At 40.6% G+C, this 23,673-nt stretch overlaps 1 protein-coding gene across 1 annotated transcript in view; it reads left to right on the forward strand.

Moving 5' to 3' along the window:
• Chchd3 (coiled-coil-helix-coiled-coil-helix domain containing 3) overlaps window positions 1-23,673 on the forward strand; it is a 243,877-nt gene that overhangs the window by 49,360 nt on the left and 170,844 nt on the right. The window lies entirely within an intron of this gene.

Raw genomic sequence — 23,673 nt, forward strand, 5'->3', positions numbered from 1 at the left:
CTGGTGAGTACTGTTGAGGACTAGTACTTATAAAGACCTGTCATAAAAAGAGTTTGGCTGTAACCTTAAGCAGTCTATTTGTAGCAAGTAGTTTTTCGTGTCATTCACACTGGCATGGACAGTTGAATTCGAGTTTACAGGTATTTGAGAAACAGTTGTTAGTATTCAGTAGCTCAGTAAAGGCCTGGGTTGGTATGGCCGCTGTTGTGCTGTGTCTCTTGCATCTGGCCACTTTGAGGATGTGGACGGCTTGTTTGAGGAGCAGACATGGAGCCCCCTTTGTGCACAGTGACAGATCCTCCTGGGCATCGAAGCTGCTCCTGTAGATCACTGCTCCTCTCAGTCTCATCCTTAGGGTTCTTCCTTCCCTGCATTGTTGTACTTTTATACTGACTCATTTCCACTCTGCTTCATGGTAGGTAAAGCTCTCAGCATTCTGAGTGCCATAGGCGATCCTGTCCTAGAGTCAGGGAGTCTGCTTGAAGGACTCCCAAGGACTGCTCTTGTTCTAGCTGTTGGGATCTGGACCAGTTGCCACTGCCATCTTTTCTCTTCAGCGACACTTGTTTTTTAACAGACTGCTGCCTTTCCACAGTTACAGACGGGTAGATAGTCCACTCTTGAGCCTTATGCATACCTCTTCATTCTGTCCAAACTTGCTTTCTCTTCTGTTGCTCCTCTGCTGCTGAGGAATCCTGCTCCGAGTTCCATTTCAGAAGCTGTTTTCACATGGCAAGAATCTCGAAGCTGGAAAACCGAAGCCAATCAAGCATGCCATCACAATCTGTAACTTTTCTACTTGTAATTGCAGCCGTGATGTTCAACCACGTATTATTCAGATGTTTCTCTTGACAGTAATTACAGCATTTTTTCTCATGTAGCATAGTGCTTGAAGTAATTTTTGCTGAAACTGGTTTCTCTGTGGAAGTGTCTGGGAAATCATCCCTGTGTTCTATTGTCATTCATGTTGAAGCTTCTCCATTATCTGGAACAGTCCAGGTTTTCTTTTTTTGGGTAGGAGGAGTAATAAGGTACTCTATTTCTTACTCACCTCTTACTCCATTAATGCTTATCCAAGGCATTGTTACTTTTATCAAAATAGGTGGCTGAGATGGTGCAGCAGAGCCAGGTGAGAACTGGACTTCATACAGCTTATTCAGTCCATTGCTGAGGTGATGGTAGCCCACTGTTTCTTGTCATTATTTAAAAACATTACTCAGAGGAAATCCAGTGTTCAGGCCGATGCAGGATGCTAGTGGGTGAGCTCTGTCTACTCTTTTCCCTTGCTCAGTTCTTCTTTCTTCAGAATGGGGTTTCTTCATCTTTGCAGGCCTCATGCTACCCTGGTGCTTTGTTCAGGGAACACATTTTACAGTCTGAGGAACATATATGTTCCTATCCAAAGAGCATTTGCTGGTAGACTCATTCCTCTTTAGTTTTAGAAGGTGGTTGAGCTGTGCCTCATGTCTGCTTTTTAAGTCTAGAAGTCCATCTTTGCAGGCAGTAGTCCACATAACCTGACCTAGCCCTGTTGATTGATCTCAGTTCTGGGCCATCTGCTGGGCCTGCTGGTGATACTGGGTTAGAAGTGTCAAAAAGTTTGACATCTTCGGCTGTTTACTCTGCAAAGATGTTCAGAGCGGGCCACCACTTCCACCTTTTTTCTTCTGTTCTTTTTTTGTGAGCTGAGCTCTGAATGGAAAAGGAGTTCGGGTGACATAGCTGTAAGTCACATGCCAATTCCATCTTACCTTAGGCTTATACTTCTAAACACTGGCTTGTTTGTTCCTGTTTAAGTAGTGTCTGCTTCCTCATCTCATCCTATCTAGACCCTCACTATGCTGGTCTGTGTCCATTCCTTTAGTAAGGGTGGCAATTTGAATTTCTTGTTAGTTCTTTAACTTAATATTGTGACTGTTTTCTAAGTAGCATACTGGAGAATGTGCTGAAGGAGCCAGTCCCCTGCTTTGTGAGCTTGATAGATCAGGATGTACTTCTGGTCAGTGAGGTGCTCACATATGCCCACTAGTGTGCTGTGTGTGAGCAACTCATGTATGTATGTATGTATGTATGTATGTATGTATGTATGTATGGGAGGGGCCACTTCTCCCCAGGAGGCAGGACTGTGTGATGTTTATTTTCACCAGCAGTAGCCAAACAGAAATAATCTTGTATTTATTCCTCCTTTATATTCATTCTTAGACTTTGGGGACCCCCCCCCCCCAAAAAAAAAAGACCCAGGAAACAGAGAATTAAGGAAAAGTCCCATGGCTTGCTGTTCTGGGTTGGGTGATGCTTGCTGTGTTGCACTTGGGCTTATGGTGCTCGTCTCTACTGTATGCTTGCCCTTCATGTCAAAGCTCTCACAGCCAGTTCACAAACTTAGTGTTTTAATCACTTAGAAAGTTAGCTGCTGGGGCAATTTGCCTTTGAAATGAGAATATTGAATCCCTCTGTTGAAGTATGTGTAGCTTTCACAAGAGCAATTTATTAGTTATACACTATTTACAGTTGCTTCCTTCTACATAAACTATCTAGAGCCTCCAGGCTTCAGCTATTTCATTTGGAGAGTTTTTCAATTTGCCTCATTAAAATGGTTTTAGTGTGATTTTAATGTCAAGTATAAAGTAGAAAATGAAAGTTAGCCATGTAAATATTTCAACTAACAAGTTAAAATCAGGTTCCAACATAAATTCTCAAAACATATCGTTTAGATTTTCAATTGCCTAGCTCCCATTTTGTGAATGCTGATTCTATCAAAACAAAAGTCTCTTACAAACCAAGAATTTACATTTCATTGTCTCCCTGGTGGGGTTGATGGATTAAAACCAAACCACATCAAAACAGTACCAAAAAAAAAAAAAAAAAAAAAAATGTCACTGAAACCACCAATTTAATGTGAGAAATGTCTATTAATTAAAAAACCATTATCTAACTGAGTTTTTGTGACTCTTTTATTATTTCTACAGAACCAAATTGCTTTGACTAAGAAAGGTCATTTCTCAAAGCACTGAAAACATAGATAATATTGGTTTGTAGAAAAATTACCAAAGAAATATGCTTCACCTTCACTCCCTGAATCTCCTCCCATAAAACCACTTTTAAGTCTTATCCCAGGGGTGATGTAGTCTTGTGTTTAAAGGAAACAGTGTGACTTTATATAACCAGCTCTTCTTCCTACTCAGTCTTTAGAGATCTCAAGTAGACTTGAATTTGGATAGTAAACACTGTTTAAGAATAGATTGCCAGACAGGCATGGCAGTTGATACCTGCCTATAATCTTAGTACTGGAGACATGAGGACTACAAATTCAAGGCTGGGTAGTACACAGTGAGACTGCATTCTGAACAAACAGGCAAGCAAGACTCTCACTAGTCATGCGGATTGGTACAGTTTGAGATACTGCTTATCCAAACACTTTGTATGCACCTGTTGATTGCTTTGTCCCTGTATCCCTGTAGGCTGCTTCTGACTTGCTGGTCTCCTCACTTTGTGGATGAAATGACTACAGCATAGAGTTCACTCAATCAATAGTCAAGTTGCTAGAAGGGTTAAGAGTTGGGCTGTAGTCCATCCTTACTCCACTGAGCTGTATTGTAGATGCTGGGTTGGCTTCTGGTCCCACAGGGATGTTTCCTTTAATGTTTCTGTTTGCATATTCCACCTGTTGGCTTCCTTTGAGGATGTTTTATACTGTGCAGGGTTTAGCATGGTCAGCTCTGCTAATTATGGAGCTCAAGAACTAAGAGTTTTAGTTGTAAAAGATTTGCAAAGAGGAGGACTTGTTCAGTGTTTTTGTTTTTTTTAATTCACATGACTATTTTGAAATGAAACTGTCAAAATACTGTCATAGTGGATAAAGATTAATATTTCTGTAGATTTTGTTGGAAATTGTGCATTTCCTTATAAATATATCTGTCAACTGTGCAGTTCTGTCTTTATAGTATTAAGCCCTTATCCAAGTGAGTCTTTGTAACTTTAGGTTTGTCTTAGAAAGCTCTTTCTTCCAGCTGATGAAAATATGAATAATGTTAGTATAACAGAAGCGTTTTGGTTGCTAATTATTCTTGATTCCTTTTTTCTGCTTTCTGTCCTTGCATCTTCTTTCTAATTACCGCAGCCCGGAACCATGTGCCTTCTGGTACATGACAGTCTACCTCTCACCGTTTTCACCCGGCCTGCTTCTCACTGTGTGCGGATTTTATTCTCTTTCCTCATGGGACTTTGAAGTTGCTACAGCAAATAGTGTTGTGCAGTTGAGCGGTCGAGGCTAGCCATGTTGCTTCTACACACACAACTACTCTTCATAAAGAACTGTCCTCATGAGGGCAGCGTTAGTGCTCAGGGGAGAAGTGCTGCTCTAAGGCATCGCCCTTTGTCATTTCTTACCTTCATGGTCACTCTAGGGAGCTACTTTGCCCCACTTCTCCTCTTCCCTCCTTTTTCCATCCCTCCCCTCCCACCCCCTTCCCTTTCTTCTCTCTCTTTCTCTGCAAAGTAGTTTTTAAAATGTAGTTTTAATCTTGTTTGTGTCTTTGATTAAAACATTTCTAATGGCTTTTTAATTAGCATCTGCCTCAAGTCCAAGCCCTTTCCTTTGGCGTTTTGGCTCAGCCTGCCTTTATCCAGTGGCTTCTCTGCCCTCTCCTTGAACATTCCAGCCACGTCTGATGCCGGACTTGTGTGTGCCCACAGCTCATTGCTCAGAATACTCGGATCCCATGTTTTGCATGGTGGGTTCCCTCTTACTATTCTCAACTGCACAGAGAGGCTTGAGCTGTCAATGTCTGAAGTAATTTGTCTCAGCAGCATGTCTTGCTGCCCTCCTCCTTAGCTCCCCCCTCTTTTGCTTTATGTCTCTTTGCAGCATTGTGTCTGTTTATTGTGTGTGTGGGCAAAACTCCTCATCTGTCATTTGGTAGATATTTGCTAAATTACAAAAAAAAAAAAATTGCTAAATTACAATGATACTTTGCTATGGCTAACTTTGCTGTTTCTTCTAAGCTGGCTGGCCAGCAAGCCGAGCTCTGGGCTTACAGACTGTGCACGGCTCTTATGTCCTTGGGATCTGAATTCAGGTCTTCATACTTGACAGCCATAGCAAGCACTTCATACACAAGGCATTTTTCCAGCCTGCTTTGTTTCATGCTTTCGGAAAACACTTTATAAAGGCTAAAACCTAACCGAATGAGAATATCTTCCCCCTTCCCCCTTTTTGGCTTAAGTTTTGGCCCCAAGCCTATCCAAACTCTGTAACTCTGTGTAAAACATAGAGTGTATTATGTGCAAGACTGTATAAAAGCATCCTTTCTGCAAGGTTTTGAACCATCACATTGGGGCAGTGTCAGGAACTCTCCTTTCTAGCTGGGCACAAAGTTCTAATTTCTCCCTGTGGGCCAGCTCTCCTTTCAGCACTGTGGTCTTTCAGGTCAAGAGGAACTTGGGTTTGTATTGCAAATCTCTGCACTTTTGGCTGTGATGCTGAAAGTTTCTGCTGCAATGTAAGATGGTATTTCTCTTCGTTATCTTGCTCTCCTCAGCTTTGTTTGCTTCTGGAGTCTGTCCCTTCAAGGTTCCAGGGAGGGCGGTGCCCACCCACCATGGCCCTGTGTGATGTGATGGCTGTGCTGTGTATGCTCCATGCCCTCTTGTATCTGTCCCCAGCTCTCTTCCATTAAGTCCCTTGGTTATGTCTGTTGGAGGGAGCTGATTTGTTTGTTTGTTTGTTTCATTTCCCAGCAGCTTGTCACAGGAGTGACTCACACCCAGCAAACTCAGCCTTAGATAGCTTTCTGCAGACAGGAACAACAAATTCACCAGTCAGGGAACAAAGTGAAAGAAAAATGAAGAACAATATTAGAAAAGAACCCTTTGGGAAGCTGAACAAAAAATGTTATATTAAAATCAATACTGGGGCCTGACCTTTTGTGGTACTGTATATTTTAAAGCCTCCTATTGATTCTCTTTTAATAACATGTTTATTCTGCTTTACTGACACAAGCCTAGGGAGACTATAAATGGGGAAGATCATATTCTTTATTATGGTGGTCATTTCAATTTCTCTCTGGCAGTTTTTTGATGGTTCCATGGAGTTATCTGCATACATTTAACATATTCTGATTTTTGAAAGACTCAGAGGCTGTGAAGCACTTTTCCTTTTGTTAAAAGTACCCTCAGCACTGCAGAGACAGATGTGTATATAACCCTCACTACCAACTAGGAATCTTTTTTCCCCCTCTTTTAAGGTTTTGCATGTATTTAAAAGTCTGAACTCATTTTGCTTGAATTGAACCCCTATCCCCCAATCCACTGATAGTCTGATTTTCTCAGGCCTGATTAATTTAGTGACAGTTGTATGCATAGAGACAGCTCTCGTTTTGTTTGTTTGTTTCTCTTTGTAGCCCTGGATGTCTTAGAACTTAATCTGTGAACCAGGCTGTCATCGAACTCATAGAGATCAGCCTATGTTTACCTCCAGTGCTGGGATTAAAAGGGTGTACCATCACCACCTGGCAAGATAGCTGCCGTTTACTGTATGTCTAGTGGCAAAATGTCAAAGGATGTGAAATCTCCTTGGTTGGCCTTTGGATCATTCACACATTGTTTTCATGGTGTGGAGTGATGCATGCTCTGCCTAGGAAGGTGGCCTCTCCAGAAGGTTATCCTGTCTTCCTTAGGTGCCAGTTTGTGCTCTTCCTCCTATTTTTTTCCTATTAGAAAAACAAACAATCCAAACAATGGGAATTAATTTTCCTCCTTCATTGTAATGATTGTTCTTCCACACACAGATACTAAGAGTCCCACCCAGCACAGCAGCAAGGACTCACACCTGGAGAGGTTCTTTGGAAAATGACAAATTAAAAGGGACACACATAGTCTGTGGAACATCATATTAATAGTCTTAGAGAGAAAGAGGATGCTTGGATCTGACTCCTACATGTAATGCAACAGCCCTGTTTATGGCATGTCTGATACAGGCTGAGAAACCAGATAGCAGTTTCTGGAAGGGAGTAATGGAGCAGAGGCCATTTAGAAAGTACAAGTAAATGAATCAAGAAGTTAAAGCTAACTCAAAAGGTTAGAATTCATGAATTATGACATGAGGTCCTGAAGAGGTTCAGCCATGTAGCAAGGAACCCCCTAGGAGATGCAGAGAGCAGCAGATCTCCCTATGCACTCCAGCCCCTTTCATGGAGGACCCTAGTATCAGTAGCAGCCATTGTGTTCTTGTAGCCTTTCTTCCCACTGCCCAGCCTTAGACATTGCTTCCTTAGTTCAGCGCTGCTTGCTAGGGTAACAAGAAGTAAGTATCCTAAAGGTTAAAGTTCAAATAAAACCAAGAGTTATAACAGTTCACTGTCCAGCCTAGAGGTCAGATTATCTGACTGCTGGATTGTGATGTGAGTTCAGATGGACACCAAGAACAAGAAGACAGTATCTAAAGACCCTGGAGGAGCTGGTGGGCTCTTCTGCATCTGCTTTTACATGCTCCCTTGTCTAGTCCTGTCATGAAGTCTTGATTGTGGCTCTGTCTGCACCCAATAATACCTGTAAATCATACTAAAAGTTATAGGGCACATCATGGCGATGAGTTCTTTTATCTAATTGCAAAAATAGTGCACACCATATAAAAAATGTGAGAAACCCAGCTAAAGAAAATACAAATCTCTAATAATACCACTGTTTTCACAAAAAAGCCTTCTATAAACATTTGGCATATAGGTCTCTGCGTGCAGTGGAAAAGTCACTGAAGTTGTGTGTTATCACTTTTTATGTGATAATTAAGATAATGATCTTAAGATAGATCATTAATGTGTTGTCGGTACACAACTGGGTGACAGTTCACTTTTAGATGTGTTCAGGCTTCTAGTGTTTCACTATTATAATTCATGCACAATATATTACCATTAAATTTATACATACATCCAAGGAGGCCTGTGTATAGCTGACGAGAGACAGCAAATAGGTAACAGGTGTGACGTTATATATGGCTGCTAAGACTCCATTTGTGTCCGAGTGAGCTCAGTATTTTTAGTATCACCTCAACAGATCTGGCCTGATGTAAGGTAGTTAACTGGTCAACACCATGCAGGCCTTATCTGCAAATGTGTGATTCTTCATTATGAACAAGTGCCAGAGAAGAGATAAGTCAGCCTGAGGAGTCGTGAGCTCTATGTAGCTGACACGGAGTTTACAGTGGAATGTTTTATTTGACTAGTCTTACATCTTTTGAGGAATAACATGTTTGTCTTTTGCTCACTATAAAAATTAAAGCAAGCAGTATTTAGTATTTGAAATGACATGAATGGTCTGTAAAATGGGTGACTAAACTGAAGTCTTCCATAGAGCTGAGGACATGTGAAAGCACTTGCAGCAAGTGTGAGAACAGTTTGGATTCTCTGTACCCATGAAAACTCCGGACAGGAAGAGCAGTGTATCTGTTAGTCCATTGCTTATGAAGCTGAGATGGGCTTCCCCCCATAGCAAACTGGCTAGGCAGACTAGCCGTATGGTGAGCTCTGAGCTCAGCTGAATGACCCTGCATCAAAAATAAGGTGTAGAGTGATCCAGAAAAACACTGATTTCAAATTTGGTTTTCACATGCATGTACACACATGAGCACGTACAGACACCTTCATATATGTACAGCTGTGTGAGATATGACTCTCACAAATGTATACTCATACATATTTGAATATAGATATATCTCGTGTATACCATCCACATATTCACGAAAAAAAGTTACATAGTTTAGACTTTTTTCTGTTTTTCATTTAATTCTCTACACTGACCTGATTTTTAAAGTTCTTTTTGTAATTAGCATAGCATAGTTCTTTTAAACAGTGTCTGTTGTATTTTCTGGTAAATAAAATAAATATTTTTACTGGAGTTTTTGCTGTTGTTGTTGTTGTTGGAGTTCTATTGTGTTGCCCAGAATTGCCTTAAGCTCCTAGGTTGTCTTTTGCTTTAGCACCCCCTAGTAGCAGGGGTTATACACTCATGTCATGACTCCTGTCATGGACTGTGGCTCATTCCAGACTAATAGCTGCTGCACACACTATCTTGTTCCTTGTCCATGTCCATCCTGAAGTGAGGGTGAGCCTAGAGAGGCTGTGTCCCTCACCCTTAAATTGCAGAGATGCCCAGTGCAGCAGATAGAGAAGTGTGTTAGAGACTTTTCCCTGATCCTTTTTACATTAACAAAACAAAACAGTCCCGGAGCAAATTCCACCCAGAACTGGGAATCAGAAGAGACATGGGTTCTAAGCCTGTCGTCCCTACTTAATGACTGAGCACCGATGGACCAGTTATTTAGCTTTATGTTCTCGTTTAAAAAGTGGAGTCAGGTATTCAGGCACTACTTACTTCTTATAAAGTATTGTATTCAAATTTCCTCAGACATATACATTTAAATAAACCATTTTTAGTAGCAGAGAATAATGATTACTTTTACCATAACTAGTTTTACCAAAACTGTTACATATTGTCATTATTACATTTGACAGGAGAAGTTAGATATGCATGTTAAAACTCACCCTTTTCAGTTTGCCTCTTCATGGAGAACAGAGTTCATATTCATGTTATACTTAGCCAAGATAAAAAGTCTTTATTCAAAAGTTTCCTTCTGTGCAGTGTTAGGTCTGTCCTTTGTCCCTCTCTCCAGCAAGCCCTGCCGAGTGCTTGGAAGCTATGGCTGACTTGTTTTGGTGTCTGGACTCCTGTCTTCATACTACGCAGGAGGAGAACTTCCACTGGGGGCATCTCTTCAGCCCCAGGTTACATTGTTCTTAAGTTTTCTTTGTCCCTCTCCTCTTTTGGCCCAGGTTTAGAATCATATTACTTTTTCTAGTCACCTGTCCTTTTCAAATGCCACTGTTTTATGTCTTGTTCCTCACTTAAAAAAATACTTACTTTTGAAATTATAATTATATCACTTACCCTTTTTTTTCTTTCTCTAAACCTTCCCATTTAGCCTGCCTTGCTCTCTATCAAATTCATAGCTTCTGTTTTCATTAATTGTAGTTATATGCGTACATGTACATGTTTAGGAATCTTCCAGAATTCGTAGAATGAGCAGAGTTGAAGCTGTCATGTGGACCTTCCAATAGTCCCCATGATGATACCATCAGTTTTCTAAAAGGTTCAGGTTAAACTGACTTATAAAAATCATGCCATACGCTCCCGTTCAGTCTAGGGTAATGCTGTTTAGCCTGTGTTTATCTCAGCAGGCATATCTGTAGTAGCAAATAGGTGAGCTAGCAAGTTGTCAGTCAAACGTAGCAGATGACTTTAAGAGCAGGAGCTAAAGCATTAAACCTCAGCAGGGTGAGGACACAAGACTATGTGTCCTCTATGTAAATTTGAACCTGACAACTATAAATTAGGGTGCAGAAAACAATAAAACCTATCTTTACAGACTTATGGTGTCTTTTCACTGTCAAACACAAGGGACAGTGGCAGAATTCGCTTCAGTTTTTACATTTTGAGTTTTACACGTCTCATAGGGAAAGCCTCAGTTGAGGTACTTGCTATTCCTAACTGGTTTTAAAATCTAGGCATTTGTCTTAACGTTCTCATGGGGATGACCTAAACTCAGAGAGGTTAATTTGCCATGGGAAGACCATTTTTAAAGCAAATAGGTCTCTAGTTATTTTAAGAGTATGTTTGCCAACTGTGCACTTTGTTAGCCCAGTGAACATGCGTCGTAAGGGAATTTTTAAGAATAGTAGGAATCTATTTGGTATTGGATAACCAGTTGGTGTGCTTTTCTCTGGGGAAGACTATTTCCCCACTCTCAGCATTCCTGAGCTGCTGTGGTCCTTTGAGTAGGGCTGAGGTCTCAGCATGTGTATTGCTGTCCTTACTCATCTTATGTTTAGGCAGTCATGCTGGGGAGACTTTAAGAGTATAGCTTTTAACATTCATAGATAAATGAAAAACAGAGTTTTCCTTAAGTTCCTTAAGTTTGGAAGAGTACAAGGAGATGTGTGTGTGGGAGAGTTTAGAGGAAAGAAAGGGAAGAGGGAAATGGTATAATTATATTATAATTTCAAAAAACAAAATAAATAATTAAGAAAGATTAGTGGGAGTATTTTTTGAAATGAATTTATTTCTTTATTTACATCCTGACTGCAGTTTCCCCTCCCTCCTCTCCTCCCAGTCCTTCCCCTAATGGGAGTCTTTCACAAAAGACTCCAGACTGTAGCTTGAAAGGAAACAGAATTGGGAGATGTGCCTGTTTAAACTACGCACCCATTCTGAGCTAAGTCTATGAGGTCAAGTAGAAATGAATTCGAAATTGAGCAGAGTTGAAGCTGTCATGGTGTTTTTAAGTGAGTGGGTTTTGGTGCTGCCTACCTTTCTTCCATTTGTCTGTGGAGAACACTCTTTGCTCATTGTATGCTCTACAAATGAAATTAGTTTTAGCACTAGGAAAGCCAAATTATCATGGATTTCTACAATTGCAATCATAAAAGATTCACCAAAACACGAGGAAAGGAATCACAGAGCCAAAGCCAATGTCTTAGTGTTGGGGAGATCTGCCCTGTGTGCTAGCTCTGCATGTTAGTCCTGTAAATCTTGAGTAGGTGACTCATCGCTGCCTCAGTTTCCTCAGGGACAGAGCTTGTTTTCAAATGTAGATTAAATAAGATAAGGAGATGTGTGTGACAGTCAGCCCACTCTGCCATGCAGAGTGCTGATTCTTACTGAGTCTTTTCTCTCTGACCTGAAGAACAGTTGGATGTGACTGTGGAGGGGGTTACTAATTCTGAGATCACATAATAGATTCCTTGCCCTGTGGGGGGGAGGGGCATGATAGTAACGCCTGTCTTGAGGTTCTGTTCAAAGTTGTATTAAAGGTCGGCTGTACTGGCTTTACCTCATCCGTTCATTCAGAGAATCGTCTCACAGTTATATAGCTTGTGTATCTACTCTTTACTTGTGCCCTTTCAGTTCCTAAGGTCTGTGGAGGTCTCTGTGGCTAGAATGCCTGTACTGCAAGCTCAGTGAAGCTAGTTGATTTTCTTTGTCCTTAGCTGGACCCATTTCTAGTTCTAAAAGTACCAAGTAGGAGAAATAAGATGTAACTCTTATTTTCTTAGCATCATTTATAACTCATTAAAACTTAACTTAGCCTTTCGTTGGACAGTTATTCCTGTTTGTCCATAAAAACTTTAAATTTGGTATTGGTGCTAAATGGTTGATTATCATGTAATTCTATTCTTGGCTATGCTTGCTCAGAAAATGATTTTCAGCAGGTTGTATAGCTTCTGCAAGTCTCAGGGTCTCTGCTGCTGCAGTGTGGTGCTTCATGGAGAGGAGCCGCCATTGTGTTTGACTGTTTATAATATGGCAGGCACTCTAAAGGAGATCCAGCTGGGTAGCAGAACTTGCCCTCTCTGCTGGTGTAGGTACAGCTCTGAGATGAAGACAGTACTGCATAGCACACAAGTAATTAAGCTTGAGGATGAAATCCCAGCACTTTAGAGGTAGAGGCAGAAGGATCAGTAAGTAGTCTAAGGTTTTCCTCAACGACATAGTGAATTGGAGGCTAGTTTGAGCTTCATGAGTCCCTGTCTGCATCATCACTACCATATTTATGTGATAAGGTAAATAGAATGCAAGAGTTGAGGCCGTCAAAGAGCAAGCTAAATGGGGGGCTCTACAGAGATTTCTGGTGAACAAGATGCTGTCTGAAGCTGTATGTTTTTTTTATTTTTCTGTTTTTACTGTTTTGAGAATTTCATATTTGAGTACTGTACTTAAATTATTTCTCTCCCTTCAATATCTCCTGTGTCTCCTTCATGGCCTATTTTCCTCTCTGTCTCTCTCTGTCTCTCTCTCTTTGTATGTGTGTTTGTGTGTGTGTGTTTGTGTGTGTGTGTACACGTACATATGTACTTATGTAAAAACAACCTGCCAAGTCCATTTAGTGTTGCTCCTATGTATACGTTTTTAATGCTGGCACTTGGTGTCGGATAAGTTAGTAGGGGCTCATCCCTGGGGAGACTGATTTTCCTTCTCTCAGCAGTCATTGCCTGTAGGTCCTCCTCTGGGGAGGAGGGGTGGTGAAGCCTTGTGAGATTTCCTGAATCATATTGTCCTATTGGCTGTGCTCATTGTTCAGGCCTTGTTTAGGTAGCTATAGTGTTGGGGTTTCATAGGGCCAGTTTCCTTTTCTTATGTAGAAGATAGAATCTTTCTGCAGATGCCCTGGTCTTAGGGTTCTAAAAATCTTTCCTTCTTCTTTTCCTCCTGAGCCTTAGTTGTAGGGGTTGTTTTGTAGATTTATCAGTTGGGACTGAACTTCCCACGATCTGTTTTCTCTACATTTTGACCAATTGTGGCTTTCTGAAATGGTCTGTGTCTGCTGCAAAAAGGAGCTTCTTTCATAAGGAGCGAGAGCTACACTGCCCTGTGGGTACAAATATGTAGAGTGCAGTTAGACCTTGGGCTGGTTTGGTAATGTGGCTGTAGGCCATTTTCCTCTAGGTTCTATGACTTCACCAACTATGGGTAGTTGGGTAGCTTGTGTAACACCTTCCAGTGTTATAAAAGGGAGAAGGCCTCCAGGTCATTCCATCTCTATTCCTCCATGCCCTGTGCTTGGAATGTATGGTGTCTCCAGCAATAGGGATACACCTTTAAATTCTGGGAGGCAGCCATTTGGGAGTCTCTTGACTACCCTGATCAACACCGGGAATGGAGGTTCTCATGCCTGGTACTGGGGTTTATTGGATAGTCTGTTGCACTTCAGAGTCATTACCACCTCAGGTGGCATAACTTTATTTTAAGTTTTTTTCTCTCTCTCTCTCCCTCCTTCCTTCCTTCCCTTCCTCCTTCCCTCCCTTCTTCTTCCTTAGCGCCCCCCCCCCATGTAATTTTTGTTAGACATAGAACACCCTGACTCCCTGTGGCTTTTTCAAACACCCCAGTGTCATCTGTCTTCCCTCCTTTCCTTTCCCTCAGTATTGGCTTCTCTCCCCTCTGCATTTAAAGGCCTCTCCAATTTTCCATTCTCTCTTCTTTGCAATTGTATCTGGCCATTTTCCTTCCTAGAGACACTTTAACCTCTTCTTGGGATCCCCCCCACCCCTTTTTTTCCCCCGGGTTCTGTGGTAATTCCTGGTTATATACTAACTTCTGAAGATTCCAAGCTAGGAACCACAAATAAGAGAGAATACATGGCATTTGTCTTTTTGGGTCTGCGTTACCTCACTCAGTACAGTATTTTCTGGTTCCATCCATGTACATGTAACTTCTTGATTTAAGGTCTTGTAATCAGCAACTGTAATGGATGAGGTAAAAAGTGATGAGTATTTCATGAAGTTTAGAAAGAAAAGTTTCTAACATATACCCAAGTATATGATTGACTTTCAGTCTCAAGTCATGTGCTGTAGGTACCTCAAGCTGTTATTAAGACATGCTTGAAGAACAGTATTCTGACTTAAGGTATCTGTAAGTATAACTCAATGGATTTCAGAGTTACGGCATAAAAATATTTTAAAATTTGTAACAGTTTATTACATTGATCATATGTTGAAATGGCAATAGAGTTTCTAAATTAGGCTAAAAGTACATTAGAAATGAATTTGAATAGATTCTTTTTATTTTTTTAATCTGCTTTTAGAAAATGGAAAATTGCATATGTAGTTTGCATTTTTTACTATTAGTACTACCCTTATGTGTTGAATTTAAAATGCAAGCTAATTTCATAAAAATAATGCCACAGAAACAAAATGGCTTTGTGCAGTACCTCTCTCTATTTCCTAGTGATAGCCATAGTTAATTTTCTGTGTCTTCCAGCCATTTTCCAAGTGTTTTGTTCTTCTGTAGTATATGGTAGAGAATCATCATAAAAGGTGCTAGACTTGAGAGTGATTTCCAGGGCTGGGGATTGCTTAGTGGATAAAGCATTCACCATGTAGGTGTGGGGACTAGAGTTTGATTCCCAGAACCCACATAAAGCCTGGGGCACTGCTGGCCCTCTGTAACCCTAGCCCTCAGCGGGAGACATGGGGGTAGGCGAGTGGGGATTGGGGGTGGAAAGGGAGAAGTGCTGGCCATGTAGCCCAGCCACATAGGTGAGGTCTGGGTTCAGTGAGAGATCCTGCTGCAGGAAATAAAATGGAGAGGGATCAAGGAAGACACTCAACATGAACCTTGGATCGCCACACGCCTGCATCTCCATGTGCACCATACACATGTGCACACACATATACAGAGAGAAAAGAAAGATTTTGGCTTGGGGAGGATAAAATGTACTATATAAATACTTATGCTTATTTTGTCTGTTGATCATACTTGAACAGTCCATTTACTGAATCTGTGTATCCACAGAGGCACCACGGGCCAGTGTGAACCTCCAGCTTGGAGCTTGGGAGGCATTGATTAGTTCCATTGGGCTTGTGCACTAACTAGTTTCTTTAGTGATAACAGTGAATGTGGTGCTAATTAACATCTCATACATGATCAAGACTTTTATCAAAAAATGTTTTAAGTTTTTATAACATAAAGTTTGAAGTACTTTTTTTGTTGTTGGTGTTTGTTTGTTTGTTTTTTGGTTTTTTGGTTTTTTGAGACAGGGTTTCTCTGTGTAGCCCTGGCTGTCCTGGAACTCACTTTGTAGACCAGGCTGGCCTCGAACTCAGAAATCCACCTGCCTCTGCCTCCCAAGTGCTGGGATTAAAAGGTGTGCGCCACCACTGCCTGGCTTTTTGTCTGTATTTTGACCAATTTTTGATATAATTGCAGATCTGGTTAAAGTGAAATAGACTGAATTTAACTAACAGTACCGTTACTGTCATGATCTAAAGGAAGGAATGACAGTGTACTTGTGGCGAAGTCAGTTTCTTTTAGTAGACTAGTCTGTACTCTATCCTAAGTGTGGTAAGACTGAGTAGTGGGGCAGCATCTCCCACAGCTTGACTCTTTCTGATTCCCAGTTAGTTTGTAGAGTACTTAGCTTGTACATTTGTCCTCACTTTCCTCCATTAGTGTAAAATGAAGTGACACAGTGTAAGGCATTGTCTTGCCCACACACTCTCTGTCGTGCCTCCTAGCTGTCACACTGATGGTGAACTGAAGGCTTTCCACAGCGCCCTCGTGGAACCTTGTTGCTACTCAGTAAATGATATATCGGCTCTTTGTCATTTCTGTTACATTTCGGCTTGTATAAACTGTTATTACTTTTACCTTCAAGTGTGAAAGCTATTGGTTCATGAGGTTGTATTGCTAAATCCAGATAAGTTATGCATTATGGTTATTGACATGGCCATTGTGAAGTAGAAATGGGGATAAATATTGGATGTATTTTCCAGGTCTCATTTTACTTTTAAACTCAGAATAATCTCTGTAGTCTGTTTAGGAATATTTAAAAAGTCCCCTTCATAGCTCTGTAGTTTTAGGTATTCACTGATTGCAGTAAACCCTGTTCTTGTTCTTAAGCTTACTTTTAAAATATACTGTTGTTTGCAGATGAGGCAAGGTCACTAGTGAGTATAAATCACCCATTCATTGGTTTAGATTGACATATTGAACCAGTTTTGTGGAGTGGTACTTTAGATTAAGTGCTTTTCTTCATAGAAGATGTGGAGACAAGTCATTTGATCTGAACTTGGTATTTTATTACAATTTCACACATTTTAAAAAAGAGGAATAATCAAATCAACATGTTGCCACAACTGAAAGGCTTTTCCAGAATGTGTTTTACTGTCGCATACCCAGTAGTGTTTTTGCAGTAATCTCTTCACTTTACCCCCTGACTCTTGGCACTAACTAACTAACTAACTAACTAACTCATGTGAGCTCCTGGTAATTTAAAAATTCTGATAAATGACACTTGGTAAATGGCACGATCCTATGAATATTGATAAGTACTAGCAATTCCGTGGTAAGCTTCAGTTCCACTCCTGAGACCTCACTTCTGAGTTTAGGTTAAAGGTTTGCCTGACTTCTGTAGTCTTTTTCTCATGTCTCCTGGTAATGTGATTTCAAACTACATTTTTCTTCTGCATCAAATCCAGGCAGCACTCTACATCATTAAATATTAAACCTTATATTCAGGAACATTATTCACTCATTAATATTGCATTGCAGCCTAAACTGCATTGTTCAAAACATTTTAGGATGTTGTGCAAGTCTGTCAAAATATATTAACAAACTTAGTCATGTTGAACTGAACAAAATATGACAAAGTGTTTGCATCACAGACATGTCATAGGTTTTTATACAACCCAAGCATTTTGTGTTGAGGTATTTGGAAATTACTGTAAAGAGAAAGTGGATTGCAGCAGAAGCCAGATGGAATGAATATTCATCTTTCGTATAACATCTGCTATACATCTTAATGAAATGTATACTTATTTTTAATTTTTCTTCCTTGATAATTATTTATTTAGCAGATTATTTTAACTGGAACATACATGAGTGGGTACCATTCTAGCTGTGTGTAAGACGAGAGTCTCACACTCAGGGACCACTTTTGAAATCTCCAGAGTGTTCATCATGTCCATGGAATTGAAACAGGGTAGGCCTCTTTTGAACTGTGAACTAACCAGGGAACTTCTGATATTCGGCAGAGCAAGAAGTGACTAAGTTTAAGCCTTAGTCTTTGTGACAGAATTTGTTTTGGATTGCTGTGACTACATCTGGTTTCTGCTCTCCTTTATACTGTTAGCTGTGGTGAGACGCCATAAGGTCCTTCTTCTGAAGGGAATGATGGGAACATTTGTGTATCTAAAATCACTTTCTCTCCCATTGTTACTAAAGGAAATTAGGGCTCTTCCCATTGCTTTAAAGAAAATTCCAGGGCTGAAAAGTGAGAACATTTATAATTGACGAGGGGATGTGTTGTTTTCATGGGTGTGCTTTGGCGATACTAAGCTTATGAGTTTTATCTGAAATGTGATTATATTGATTATATTATTACTAACATTTAATGGGGGAGGTCATTTTGAGAATCGAGTTTGCTTGTGAAATATTCAGAAATTTTTGATGGAATGTCGGTTATATGATGTGGATAAAAATCAAAAGAGGCAGCCAGAGGCTCATCTTGAACACCTACAGCTGTTATCTCAAAAACGGTAGAAATGGCTATTGTGAAGTAAATAATGAAGGTGGCATAGTCGATTCCTGCTGGGCCAGGGCTAAATTATTCATTTTGTTAGTTTAGCTAACATGATTCGTGCTGCGTGGGATTTGAGTACTATGTCAATGACTAATATTGCATAATTAAAAAGGCTCAGGTCCTCAGGCCTGGAGTGTAGTGGAAATTTAGAAATGATTGTTAACATCATGGAAACACACTTTCATTTGTATAAGTAGACGGTGTTTACTTAGTCATTTTGACGTTTTTCAGATGTTAAGTGTGTGTGACACATAGGCAGTGTGTCCCAAGATATTGTCAGTGCAACTGATCCCTAGTCCTGTCCTGTGGTTGGTTACACTCCACTGTCTTTTCTTCCTGAAAGACTACTGCATAGCAAATGGTCCATTTCAGAGGCCTGGTGAGCACAGTTTTTCTCATGACATTACCATTCTTTTTCTTCCTTAGGAGTTGTGTTGCTGATTAGTGAGGGCATTTGGAAGAGTCTTTAATTACTCAATATGGGGACCACACACACTAATCTTTTCAAAGGCAACTTCAGCGTTAATTCTTTGCATTCTCAGTTTTGGTCATTGTTGGGGGCGTAAGCACAGGTGTAAACTGCTTTTAGTTTTTGTGTAATGGTTCACACTGGATCTTATAGACACAGTAATTGGACTATACTTTTTGTTTTATGCTTTTTTTTCTTAGTGGGATTTTTACATACAGAGTTGTATTATGGGATTGCTCTTTTTAACAGCAATCTCAGCCTCAGGCATCTCTGAATGAAAAAGGGAGGGAAACACATTATTGTCACCTGTTGCCATGTGTTGTCAGTCACTGTGCTTGCCTCTGCAGTTACATGAGGGCAGAGTAAAAGTCCAGACCTCAGGACAAAGCCCTGGGAAAATGTGTGCAGATAGAATGCTTTAGTTAGGGCCAAGAACAGCTAGCTGAAGCCTATCTTGGAGTCAGAACTGAACCCGCCCTTGGAGTGTCCTGTTGGAGCATTGGGTCTCATACAGTCAAGATCTCATACACAGTGATCGTCTTGTCATTTGTTTTGAGTCATAAATCTTTAGTATGAGTTCTCCCTAGTATTTATCTATGTAATTTTGAGCCATTTGTTTAACTTTCCAGCTTTGGTTTCTTTGGGTTTGAAGTGGTAGTGCAGCTCCCCTGAGGGATTTTTATGAGAAATAAGTGAAAGTATGTTTGTAAACCTGTTAAAATATGTGGCAGCAGGAGGTTCTTCATAAGTAGCAGCTATTATATTAATAGATTGTGTTATACATGTAAAAATGTATACAATATGTATGACTTACAAGTTAAAAATCACCCATGCTACAGAGAACACAGTGTACAGAGTGGGGGGTGAAAAGACCACATAAACTGGCATCTTTTGTTAGAATGCATTTAAGTCATGTTTTGTGAGAAGCTTAGAGTAAAGCCCTCAGGATGTTAAGCCCCATCTCCTGCAGGTTGATTCCCTGTCTGCATGCTGTAATCTACACATTAGACTTCAAAACAAAACAAAACTTGATGTGTACTATAATTCAGACAACTTTTTAAATAAAGTCTTTGATGTGAATTCTGTACAATAATTTTTAATTCTTGAAATACATTTATAATTGAACTTTTAAGTCAGAGAGAGAAATGTCAAATGAAGATATAGTGTAATTCCTGTATCTGACAATACTGTGTTGTAAACTGAGATTCATTAAGAGGTTAAAATATATGCTAATTGCACACACAACAACATTGGTATTAATAATAATAATGGAGGAGTTAGAGAGATGGCCAAGTGGTCACGAAGGTGTACTGCTCTTGCAGAAGACTCACGTTTGGTTCCCAGCACTCAGGTCAATTGGATCACAAATGCCTGTAAGTACAGCTGCAGGGAATCTGACACCTCTGCAGGCACCTGCCCTCAAATGCACATACTCACAGATAGGCGCATGCACATAATTAAAACTAAATCTAAGATAACTAGGAGTGGAACACTTTGGAAGATGACAGTTATGCTGGTGGCCGTAATGGTAGTGTGGCTTCACGGGTGTTTACTTATTTCCAAACTCACAGAAATGTGTGTATTAAATAATGTGCAGCTTTTTATGTCCATCACACATCAAGTGTCATTGAGAAAGAGAAATCCTGGTGAGGGAATGAACTGGAGTTATCCTAAAGAGGCAGTAAGGACAGTTGTAAGGACTTTCACTCATTTCTTTTTATCTGCATTCTTCTACCATCTTATTTCATATTTAAGGTGAAAATTAAAATAAAATCCAGTACATGGCTTGCCGTGGCATTCAGATCAATGCATTTTTATTAGAATTTCCTTTTTTTTTTTTTTTTTTTTTTTAAAACATGGTTTCAGAGGGACTATTAGAAATAAAGCATCTGCCAAGGAACGGCTTGTTGGCTGATGGCTAATGTCAGGGAAGCCTGGAACTCAACTGCCGTGGAGCAGTAGTGGGTGCTGGAGTTGTCACTGTGCTTCCTAGTAAAAGTCACGCGTGCCAAGGTGACTTTTACTAGATGGGACAGTTGGCTCAGGATTGGATAGGCCTCGTCAGCACTTCTCATTTTTCTGGAGGGTGCAAGGTTAAACATTTGAGGCCATCTTTCTTCAGAGGAGACTGCTGTGGATTAGAGATTCGTGTTTAACTAGTGAATCATAAGATTGCATTGTACCTGATGATATAAAATTTGATTCTTAAGAGGCTGCTTATCCTTTGTTGAAGGGGATTCAGAATTAGTTTTGCAGTGTGTGTTCCTTTGGAGAGGGTTTGTCCTGTTTTCTTCACAGCTTCTTTAGACTTACGGCTTTCAGCTGATACCTTCCTTTCCTCACTTGTTTGTCCTGTGTCCTTATGATGCACCATGCTGCTGCCCCGTCCTGTGGAACATTGCCTTTGTGTGGTTGTAGTCTACAGTTTATTTCTTTGTGTACACAGTGTCTTCACAGTGCTTGTAATACGTGGGGCCTGTGCTAGGTTTCTTTTTAGAAAAGTGTAGCTAATCAAGAAAAGATGATATACAAATATTATTTTCGTGAACATTAGTTCTCAGTTTGGCCCACCCCCATTGCCAGATCAACTCATCCAGTCTTTATTGTTGTTTCATTTTGTTTGATTCAAGGTTTCATTATGTAGTCCAGGCTATACTCAAGTTTCCTGTCCTCTTGCTTCGGCTTCTACCTTCCACTTTTAGAATCACACAGGCTGGGGCCACCACATCTGCCACCTGCACTCTAGCTTTTAATTTATTAACTTTATTCTAAGTTCTTTAAGTTACTCTTAAATGCAGTGCTATGATTAAAACCTTTGAAAGTGGAAAGGTCCGTAGTGTGCTGGAGGCTTGTCATCTCTTGTTGTTGCTCATTATTGATCTGTTTTCTTTTTTCTCCTTTCAATTCCTGTCTAATTTCCAATTACTTTTTCTTCAAAGAGCCTGATAGTGGTGTGAGCCAGTGGATTGGCTTTGGTGCAACATAAGATTTCACAGAGGTGGACCCAGTTTCACGGATGCTCATCAGAGTATGTTTGGGGTCCATCTGTGTCAACTAGTTTAGGTGGGTGTGGTGTGGCGAGATGGAATGTGGAGACCTCCTCAGCTGCAGGCCTGCTGGCTGTCACATAGCACTGGCCACCCGAGCACATGTTTCTTGACTCTTCAGGTATTTCCAGTGAAGGTGATACAGAGGTGGGTCTCAGCCCAGATGAAGTAGCAGATGAAAAGAAGGCAAAGCCTACTTGTCACAGCAGCCAGACAGAAGGGGACAGTGGAGAGCAAGCACTACTCGGGAAAGGCAGCTTCTTTCAGGAGGTCTTCACAGTAGCTCACAGGCCACTGTTTGTACATTGGTACTTGTTGCCACTTGATCATGAGATGCCACCAGCTTTAATGTGTGTCATGGTTTTTTATGTGCATATTACATGTATTACATGTGATAAGATAGCCCAAGATCTAGAAGAAGACAAAGAGTTGGAGGAGAGGTGAGAATTAAATGACAGCTTTCCCTGAAGCCAAAGGCAGACTGGAACCTGTAAATTGAAAGGCCTCTTATTCTAGGCTGGATTGATGTGAAAAGATGCACACATAGTCGTAGATTGTGACAATTTTTAAAATACAGAGAAAAATTCTGAGGATAAGAAGAAAATTGTAGAAGTTTCAAGATGGAAAAAAATATAGATAATTTATAAAGGAAACAGGATCTGGGTACTGGGCTTTCCTTCTACAGACTGGAAGCTGGGTAACGCCCCAGCAAAAGGACTGAAATCCTGGAGTTCTCTGAGCATTTCCTTGTGAAAAAATTAAGAAATTTATTAATATAAACAGCTGGTAGGTAGAATCTGTGAAGGAGACAACACATACTGATTATTCTTACAGAGAAATATGATGTAATGATTGTTCATGAGGCATTTAATAGTCAAAAGAAACAAAATTCACTGATCCTAAAGCAGTTCTGGCTACCAGAGATACAAAGTGAGCCACCTATATAGTTAACTTCTTAGTAACTGTCTAAATTATAAAGAAATCTCTAGAAATAATTCTGTTTTTTAATGTATCTCAAATATGTAATCAGTATAATATTTATGGAAGAGGCTTATTATATCCTGTTCTTCCATGTCAAGTCTTTGGAATCTGCTATATGATGTATATTCACTACATCTTAGTTTGAACTATTCTGGACTCACTGGCCTTGCCAGAGAACTATATGCAAGGCACCTGAGGGTAGAACTGCCATGAAGAGGCCCCTGCCTCAGCCTTGGGAGCGATGGTAGGAAGTGGAGCCTCTGAAGTGGGAGCACCTTCTGGTTGGTGTTGTGTCTGAGGTGGTAGAAGGTCTGTGCCAGTTGAGGAGGGTGCCAGTGGGTGTGGCTAATGACACTAGAGTGGTACTCAAGGAGCTTGGTCCTGCAAGGTTGAATAAACTAGCTTCTGCCTCCAGCTGTGTGGGAGGATAGGAGCAAAGCCACCAGGCCCGTCTGCCAGCACCCACCAGCAAAGCACTAACAGTTCAGAAAGCCCCGGCATGAAGCAAAGTGTAGAAGAGGGCTGGGAAGCTGAGAGTCGCTGCTAAGCACCCAACACAGTAGTTCATCTTGGAAGAATAGTAAGAACAGGATGAAAGCAGAGACCTGTACCGAGAAGAGAAGCACCTTGATTCTTGACATTGAAGACAAACCCTTGAGGACCTGTAGTGGAGAACATGTAGAAACTATGCATTTGAAAGCACTCAACTCTTAATAGAAGGATAGGTAAGAAAGGAAAACATCCAGTTTGCTGTCACCTGCTTTGCCAGGCAGGGCTGAGCAAGTCTAGTACCTGCATTTGTAAACTGGAGTGAAAACATTGCTAGTGTTGAGAGTGGAGGTGAGTGAGGACCATAGCAGAACAGCAAAGGGGCTTCTTATTGTGGCTTGGATGGGAGCCTCATAGAACCAGGAACCCAGGGGACAGGAAAGGAGACAACAAACAATACAATGTAGAAGAAAACAGGTTATTTCAGTTATCATGGTAGAGCTTGTGGCTGAGCATTTCCCATGTAGAGACCAAGGCTGCTACATCATGTTGACCCC

Source organism: Arvicanthis niloticus, chromosome 15 (genome assembly GCF_011762505.2).
Source record: "Arvicanthis niloticus isolate mArvNil1 chromosome 15, mArvNil1.pat.X, whole genome shotgun sequence".
Classification (NCBI taxonomy): Eukaryota; Metazoa; Chordata; class Mammalia; order Rodentia; family Muridae; genus Arvicanthis; species Arvicanthis niloticus.